General features: G+C 42.2%; 1 long non-coding RNA gene across 1 annotated transcript in view; it reads left to right on the top strand.

The window, feature by feature from the left end:
- Positions 1-1,564: 1,564 nt before the first annotated feature.
- The window catches only part of LOC122561726, a 96,547-nt gene continuing 88,812 nt past the window's right edge, over positions 1,565-9,299 (top strand). Inside the window, exon 1 of the long non-coding RNA XR_006315092.1 lies at positions 1,565-1,650. This is a non-coding gene — a long non-coding RNA (uncharacterized LOC122561726). The remainder of the gene's footprint in view (positions 1,651-9,299) is intronic.

Raw genomic sequence — 9,299 nt, 5'->3', positions numbered from 1 at the left:
GCCTAACCAATGTCCTGTGCAGCCACAACATGACCTCCCAACTCCTGTACTCAATACTCTGACCAATAAAGGAAAACATACCCGATGCCTTCTTCACTATCTATCGACCTGCGACTCCACTTTCAAGAAGCAATCAATTTGCACTCCAAAGTCTTTTTGTTCAGTAACATTCCCTAGGACCTTACCATTAAGTGTGTAAGTCCTGCTAAGATTTGCTTTCCCAAAATGCAGGACCTCGCATTTATCTGAATTAAACTCCATCTGTCACTTCTTAGCCCATTGGCCCATCTTATCAAGATCCTGTTGTAATCTGAGGTAACCTTCTTTGCTGTCCACTACACCTCCAATTTTGGTGTCATCTGCTAATTTACTAATTCTACATCTTATGCTCACATCCAAATCATTTATATAAATGACGAAAAGTAGACAACCCAGCACTGATCCTTGTGGTACTCCACTGGCCACAGGTCTCCAGTCTGAAAAACAACCCTCCAACACCACACTCTGTCTTGTACCTTTGAGCCAGTTCTGTATCCAATTGGCTAGTTCTCCCTGTATTCTGTGAGATCTAACTGTGCTGACCAGTTTCCCATGGGGAACATTGACGAACGCCTTACTGAAGTCCATACAGATCACATCTCCTGCTCTGCAATCATCAGTCCTCTTTGTTACTTCTTCAAAATATTGTGATTAAAGATAGGGCTTTGTAGTTAATTGCCAAAGGATCAATAATTGACCAGTGTTGTGAAAGTGGAAAAGCCTTCAGATGGCTGAGAGTACGTGTTCTTTGATAAAGTATTCTTCTGTACAGGTAGTTCTCCTTTAACAGGAGAAAGTGAGGACTGCAGATGCTGGAGATCAGAGCTGAAAATGTGTTGCTGGAAAAGCGCAGCAGGTCAGGTAGCATCCAAGGAACAGGAGAATTGACGTTTCGGGCATGAGCCCTTCTTCAGGAATGAGGAAGGGCTGCTGTGCTTTTCCAGCAACACACTTTCAGTTCTCCTTTAACACCATAGTTGTGATCCAGCGAAACCTCGCTTAATAAGAAATTGCTTAATATAAATAATGCGGCCTATGGAAAAAGGGGTTTGGGGGAGCTCCAGCAAAAACTATCACTCACAATCACTCAAAAATCACCCAGAATTGTAACACAAAGTATAGTACAGCCTGAATGAAGGTATAAATCACATTTATCAACAAAACAACAGTAAATTTAACACAGTATATTTAAAAGTTATTGTTAATGCAGGGATGGAAGGTCATCATTGTGTGTAAGGTAGACTCCCTTATTCCTGTTAAGAGAGCTATTTCACACATTCTCTCCTGACACTCAAAATGCATTATAATATCTAGTTTCTCTTCCAGTGTTATAGCCTTTCTTTTGCATTCACCATCTGCAATATTAGCTTCTTGCTAACATTCCTGAGACTAAGTCCTTCCATTTTTTCAGAAAAAGGATAACCGAGGAGTAGTGTACCTTTCACAGGAAGCTGCTCAATGTATCTCTCTCAGTACAGTACTTATCACAGAGAGCTGCTCTGTTGGCAGCTGACATCAGTGCATGCGCAGAACAGCACAAAGACTGGCACACACGCAGAATGAAGCGCGTGTGAACTGATCACAGCTGGAATTGCGCTATTGTGAACAGAGGTAAGCATTCTCGAAACTCCTGTTCCTTAATTCCTCAATGATGTTATAAGCAAATTGTGCTGCCGGAATGCGTGTTATCTGAGAAGTATCTGTGCTCAATAATATAGACATTCAGATTTACCAGCTAACAATTACAGGATTTTCCTCAGTGAACTAAAAATATCATTAGTTACTACCACCCCCGAAAAAAGAAAATTATTAAGATGTGATGTCAGGTATACAAACTCAAGTACAAAGATAAAAAGAAATAATATCCAATACAAAAGAAGATGAAAGAAGTATACAGGTTAAAGTCCTTCTGGTGGATTTGAGATTCTAGGTTTTAACTTAAGACCATGGTTGTTTAGTTGGTGTCTTGAATCATTAAAAATAATGAACCTATCAGTTATGCTTTGAGTTTTTGGTATCCCAATGTTTCCTTCCAATCAGTATTGTCACTAGATGGTTTTACTCCTTAAGACAGAGAGAGAAAGCTTTTTCAAGCTGGTTTCAGTTTTATAGTTAAAAATCCTTCTTTTCCCTTTTACCACAAACAGATCCGTGTTTGCGTATTTCTGTGTTTGACTTTATTGTCTCCAAGTTTAGTAATTGCAGATAACAATTACACTTGAACATTTGAAAACTTTCATACAGGTGGAAATACAATAGGACAGGAGGGCCTTTTATTTGGGCAGGGTGCAGGGGGAGCCTTGTTAGCTGGTTTCAGTACCTATCGATGAAATGATTTGTCTAATCCATGATGAAATGTGGCCAACCTATCATCAAGAAATACATGTGGCCATTTAAGTCAGTGGTTAATACCCTTGTCAAACGCCCATATCAACATGCCCCCCCCCCCATTTCCTCCTTCACTCTCTCCATACATTACATTTGATCAAGAAATGTTTGTTCATTAACGTGGTTAAGAGGTACATTTCCAGTTTGACAGAGAGTGAAAAAAAAATTGAGCTTTGTAAAATGTTCTACTTACAAGAATAGCATTCTCATTAGATCCCTAATGGCCAACATTTGGACTATTAATGTATCATAATTTCATAACCTTTTACATCCAATAATGGTAAATGAAAATTTGGTTCCTTTTAAAAACCATTTCAATCCAAGTAAGTCTCAGATGTTAACTTGATTGATGTATAATGTACATTTTAAATCATCATGGCAAATGATAGTTTAGGTTTGTGTTTCTATGCCTTCAATGCTTGAACAGATGGCTGGTCTGTCTTAATAATTTCAAATGCCTTATTGTATTCAGCTCTGGAGGTTTTGTTGATATGGCCATTCAATCTCATTTAGCAAGGTTTGTTTAAGCTCCAAACCCCACTAATGATTTCAGCTTTGAGGATTTTTGAAATACCTATCAAGGGATCTGTGATTTTTAAAAATTTTGATAGTTAAATGATCATTTAATAAAACAATGTTGGTCGAAGTGGTCTTTGTGTGACCGCTTGTTTATTTTTAGTTTTACAAAGACTTCCCAATGTTATTATAGGGTGCAACTGTTTGTACAGTGAGTGGGCATAGGGTTGGGGCAAGGAATAGGTGACTGTGCATGGGTGAGTTAGGAATCTAGGGCATGTAATGTATGGAGACAGTGAGGGAGAATAAGGGGCCATGTTGGTATGGGCATTTGACAAAGATATTGACAGCATGGAGAGATGAGAGAAGTTAGGGTACATGAGAATGTACAGGGAAGGAGGGAGAGGGGATAGCTATGAGGGTTAAGGGGCCTCACACTGACCTACAGCACCCAGAGTAGTACCAGACCTTCTAAGTTGCCCGCCTCTACATTCATTTGCCTCTGTCTCCATCAAGGACTTACTTCTGGAAACTCCAACACACCCTGTCAGCCCTCTATGAAGTAAATAGTGTGGGTGGGCCCTGCAGGCAGTGACAGAAACATGCAACAAAATTGGCTCTACTTATCTTTCTCACATTGAGGACAAAATCCAGCCCAAGCCATCAAAGTACCAACAGTGTGAGATTCGGGGTTATTTCTATGTCAAGGCAGAAGAGTTTAAGCAGCAAACCTTATTTACATTTGCCAGACAATTTGGTGAGCAATCTTGTACTGAGATCTCTTTCAAGTTATCTGATTGCAATCAGTAGCAACTAATGAGCGAAGTCTAAATCACTGAAACTTAAAAGTATTTAAGAATGAGCTACACTTTCTGACAATCTGTATCTCACATAAGTTATTAAGAAACTTAATAATCAGAATTTGAAAATAGCTTCAAGGATGAATTCTGAGGTCACAGTGGAGTGTAATATTGCAGCCATTTTTATTGCTCTGATAATTTAATGTCCTGAAATTAAACAATCTTATGTCAAAATTAATGTTCTTAAATTTTCATTTACCATTATTAGATGTAAAAAGTTATGAAATTATGATACTTTAATAGTCCTGATGTTGGCCATTAGGGATCTGATGAGAATATTATTCTTGTAAGGAGAATATTTTACAAAGCTCCATTTTTTTTCATTCTGTCAATCTGCAAATGTACCTCTTAATCGCATTAATGAATTAACATTTCTTGATCAAATATAATGTATGGAGAGAATGAGGGACGATGGGGGGGCATGTTGGTATGGGTGTTTGACAAGGATATTGACAACATGGAGAGATGAGAGAAGTTAGGGTACATGAGAATGTACATGGAATGAGGATGAGGGGATAGGTATGAGGGTTAAGGGGCCTCACACTGACCTACAGCACCCAGGATGGTGCCAGACCTTCTAAGTTGCCCGCCTCTGCATATGCATATGCAAGACTCTGCCTTCAGAGTCAAGATTGAAAAAAAAACTTTTCAAAGAATACAGCTTCTCTGACATCAAGGTGTTTATTATTGTGAAAGAGTTGGCAATTAAGAAGGCCAACTCCTAAATCACATGAACAGTTGAGTGGTGAATTTTGGAGAGTATGATTGAGATATGGAAACACTGAAGGGACAAGTGGCTGAAATGGGCATGAGTGTGAAGACTCCATATGAGTTTAAGGGGATATTAGCATAGATCTAACTGTTGTGAGTAATGGTGACTGCCAGAGTGGAGAGGGGGAGCTGATCCCACTATAGACAGCAATGGAACCCAGAATATTGCCTTTAGTGACCAATTGAGGACTGCTGCTGGAACCCATGTCTAATTAAGGATGCTGGCCCATCACTAATAGCAAAAAGGTATAAGGCAAGAAGACATCCCGACGCCTGCCCTGGCCATTTTGCCAGACCTGCAATCTTCTCTCACGTGGTGAACTTGGAATTGGGAAGGTGGAATATCTGAACCTCATGCTGTCCTGTCTCTGGATTTATGGCCTATTAATGGTTGAAACTTTATTGCTGGAACAGCACAGCAGGTCAGGCAGCATCCAGGGAACAGGAGATTCGACGTTTCGGGCACAGGCTTCCTCTGGCAGCTCTTTCCATACACGTACCACCCTCTGCGTGAAAACGTTGCCCCTTAGGTCTCTTTTATATCATTCCCCTCTCACCCAAAACCTATGCCCTCTAGTTCTGAACTCCCCGACCCCAGGGAAAAGACTTTGCCTATTTACTCTATCCATGCCCCTCTTAATTTTGTAAACCTCTATAAGGTCACCCCTCAGCCTCCGACGATCCAAGGAAAACAGCTCCAGCCTGTTCAGCCTCTCCCTATAGCTCAAATCCTCCAACCCTGGCAACATCCTTGTAAATCTTTTCTGAACCTTTTCAAGTTTCACAACATCTTTCCGATAGGAAGGAGACCAGAATTGCACGCAATATTCCAACAATGGAGGCTCTCACTGTCCGCCCTATCTAATCCTCTGATCATCTTGTATGTCTCTATTAAGTCATCTCTTAACCTTCTTCAATCTAACGAAAACAGCCTCAAGTCCCTCAACCTTTCCTCATGAGACCTTCCCTCCACGAAGGCAACATCTCCTCTGCACCCTTTCCAATGCTCCTACATCCTCCCTATAATGACGCAACCAGACTGTATGCAATACCCCGAGTGCGGTAGCACCAGGGTTTTGTACAGCTGCAACATGATCTCATGGCTCCAAAACTCAATCTCTCCAACAATAAAAGCTAACACAACATACACTTTCTTAACAACCATATCAGCCTGGGTGGCAACTTTCAGGGATCTGTGCACATGGAGACCGAGATCTCTTTGCTCATCCACACTACCAAGAATCTTACCATTAGCTCAGTACTCTGTATTCCTGTTACTCCTTCCAAAGTGAATCACCTCACACTTTCCCACATTAAACTCCATTTGCCACCTCTCAGCCCAGCTCTGCAACTTATCTATGTCCCTCTGTAACCTGCAACGTTGTCCACAACTCCACCAACTTTTAATGTCATCCGCAAATTTACTAATTCATCCTTCTATGCCCTCATCCAGGTCATTTATAAAAATGACAAACAGCTGTGGACTCAAAAAAGATCCTTGCAGTACACCACTAGTAACTGAACTCCCGGGTGAACATTTCACATCAACCACCACCCTCTGCTTCTTTCAGCTAGCCAATTTCTGATCTAGACTGCTGAATCACGCTCAATCCCATTCCTCAGTATTTTCTGCAATGGGGAACCTGTGGGGAACCTGATCAAATGCTTTACTGAAATCCATATATCCATATCAATGGCTATACTCTCCTCCACCTGTTTGGTCATCTTCTCAAAGAACTCAATAAGGTTTGTGAGGCATGACCACCTTTACAAACCGTGTTGACTATTCCTAATCAAATTATTCCTTTCTCGGTGATTATAAATGCTATCTCTTATAATCCTTTCCAACACTTTGCCCACAACCAATGTAAGGCTCACTGGTCTATAATTACCAGGGTTGTCTTTACTCCCCTTCTTGAACAAGGGGACAACATTGACTATCCTCCAGTTGTCTGGCACTATTCCTACAGACAACGACAATATAAAGATCAAAGCCAAAGGTTCTGCAATCTCCTCCCTAGCCTCCAGTGGATCCTAGGATAAATCCCATCCAGCCCAGGGAACTTATCTATTTTCACACTTTCCAGAATTGCTAACACCTCCTCCTTATGAACCTCAATCCTGTCTAGTTTAATAGCCTGTATCTCAATATTCTCCTTGACAACATTGTCCTTTCCTGTGTGAATACTGACAAAAAATATTCATTTAGCACCTCTTTTATCTCTTCGGATTCTATGCACAACTTCCTACTACTCTCTTTGACAGGCCCTACTCTTACTCTAGTAATTCTTTTATTCCTGACATACAGAAAGCTTTAGGTTTTCCTTGATTCTACCTGCCAAAGACTTTTCATGACCCCTCCTGGTTCTTCTTAGCTCTCCCTTTAGGTCCTTTCTGGCACTCAAGCGCGCTAACTGAGCCTTCACGTCTCATCTTTACATAAGTCTCCTTCTTCCTCTTGACAAGAGATTCAACATCTTCAGTAAACCACGGTCCCCTCCCTTGACCACTTTCTCCCTGCCTGACAGGTACATACTTATCGAGGACACACAGTAGCTGTTCCATGAATAAGTTTCACATTTCAAGATGCCCATCCCCTGCAGTTTCTTTTCCCATCCTATGCATCCTAAATCTTGCCTAATCCCACCATAATTGCCTTTCTGCCAGCTATAGCTCTTGCCTTGCAGTATATACCTATCCCTTTCCATCACTAAAGTAACTGTAACCGAATTATGGTCACTATCACCAAAGTGCTCACCTACCTCCAAATCTAATACCTAGCCTGGTTCATTACTCAGTACCACATCCATTGTGGCCTCGTCCCTTGTTGGCCTGTCTACATACTGTGTCAGGAAACCCTACTGGATATACTGGACAAAAACCGACCAACCTAAGGTACTCAAACTGTAGCATTTCCAGACAATATTTGTAAAGTTAAAGTCTCCCATAACAACCACCCTGTTACTCCTATCCAGAATTATCTTTGCAATCCTTTCCTCTACATATCTGGAACTTTTTGGAGGCCTATAGAAAACTCCCAATAGGGTGACCTCTCCTTCCCGTTTCTAACCTCAGGCCATACTATCTCAGTAAATGAGTCCTCACCAAATGTCCTTTCTGCCACCGTAATACTATCCTTGACTAACAATGCCACCTTCCCCCCTCTTTTACCAACTTCCCTGTTCTTAGTGAAACATCTAAACTCTGGAACCTGCAACAACCATTCCTGTCCCTGATCTATCCATATCTCTGAAATGGCCACAACAATGAAGTCCCAGGTCCCAACCCATGCTGTAAGTACAGCCACCTTATTCTGGATGCTTCTGGCATTGATGTTGACACACTTCAAACCATCTTCCTGACTGCTGGTACACGCCTGCCATCTTGAAACCTTACTCATGACCTTACTACTGTCAACCTCCTCTACACTGGAGCTACAGTTTAGGTTCCCATCCCCTTCCAAATTAGTTTAAATCCTCCTGAAGAGCATTAGCAAACCTCCCCTCAGGATATTAGTACCCCTCTAGCTCAGGTGTTGACCATCCTGTTTCTAGAGGCCTATCTCCCGCAGAATGAGCCCCAATTATCCAGATATCCAAATCCCTCCCTCTTGCACCATCCCTGTAGTCACGTGTTCAACTGCTCTCTCTCCATATTCCTTGCCTCGCTAGCATGTGGCATGGGTAACAAACCAGGGATAACAACTCTGTTTGTTCTAGCTCTAAGCTTCCATCTTAGTTCCTTGAATTTCTATCTTATATCACCATCCCATTTTCTACTTATTTCGTTGGTGCCTATGTGGACCACAACTTGAGGCTGCTCCCCCTCCCCCTTGAGGATCCTGAAAACATGATCCATAACATCACGGACCCTGGGCCTAGGAGACAACATACCAACTGCAAGTCTCTCTCATTCCCACAGAATCTCCCATTTGTCCCCTAACTATGGCGTCCCCAATGACTAATGCTCTTCTCCTCTCCCCACTTCCCTTGTGAGCAACAGGGACAGACTCTGTGCCAGAGACCTGTATGCCATGGCTTACCCCTGGTAAGTTGTCCCCCTCAACAGTATCCAAAATGGCATACTTGTTATTGAGGGGAATGGCCACAGGGGATCCTTGCACTGTCTACCTGTTCCCTTTCTGTCCTCTGACTGTAACCCATCTACCTTTCTCCTGGACCTGAGGTGTGTCTACCTCCTTGTAATTCATCTCAATTCCCCCCTCAGCCTCCCGAATAATGCAAAGTCCATCCAATTCCAGATCCAGCTCCCTAACGCAGTTTCTGAGGAATTGCAGTTGGGTGCACTTCCCACAGATGAAGTTACTGGGGACATTAGTGGTAACCATTACCTCCCACATTCTACAGGAGGAGTATTCAACTGCTCTAACATCCATACCCACTGTTCCGAATTCCCAAAGAGACTACTGAAAAAAAATAGTAGTCTCTATTTTTGCACAGAATGTTTTGGTTTTGTTTGAAAGAGGAGGGATGTGGGAGACACTGGATCAGTGGTGCTGAAAGAGCACAGCAATTCAGGCAGCATCCGACGAGCAGCAAAATCGACGTTTCGGGCAAAAGCCCTTCATCAGGAATAAAGGCAGAGAGCCTGAAGCATGGAGAGATAAGCTAGAGGAGGGTGGGTGTGGGGAGAAAGTAGCATAGAGTACAATAGGTGACCTGGGAGTTGCAGTGGGAGAGGGACTCCCTGAGATTCTTGTAGAGA

This window comes from Chiloscyllium plagiosum, chromosome 23 (assembly GCF_004010195.1).
Source record: "Chiloscyllium plagiosum isolate BGI_BamShark_2017 chromosome 23, ASM401019v2, whole genome shotgun sequence".
NCBI classification, from domain to species: Eukaryota; Metazoa; Chordata; class Chondrichthyes; order Orectolobiformes; family Hemiscylliidae; genus Chiloscyllium; species Chiloscyllium plagiosum.
Note: the sequence above shows the minus strand (reverse complement) of the source record. Positions and strands in the feature narration are given on the sequence as shown.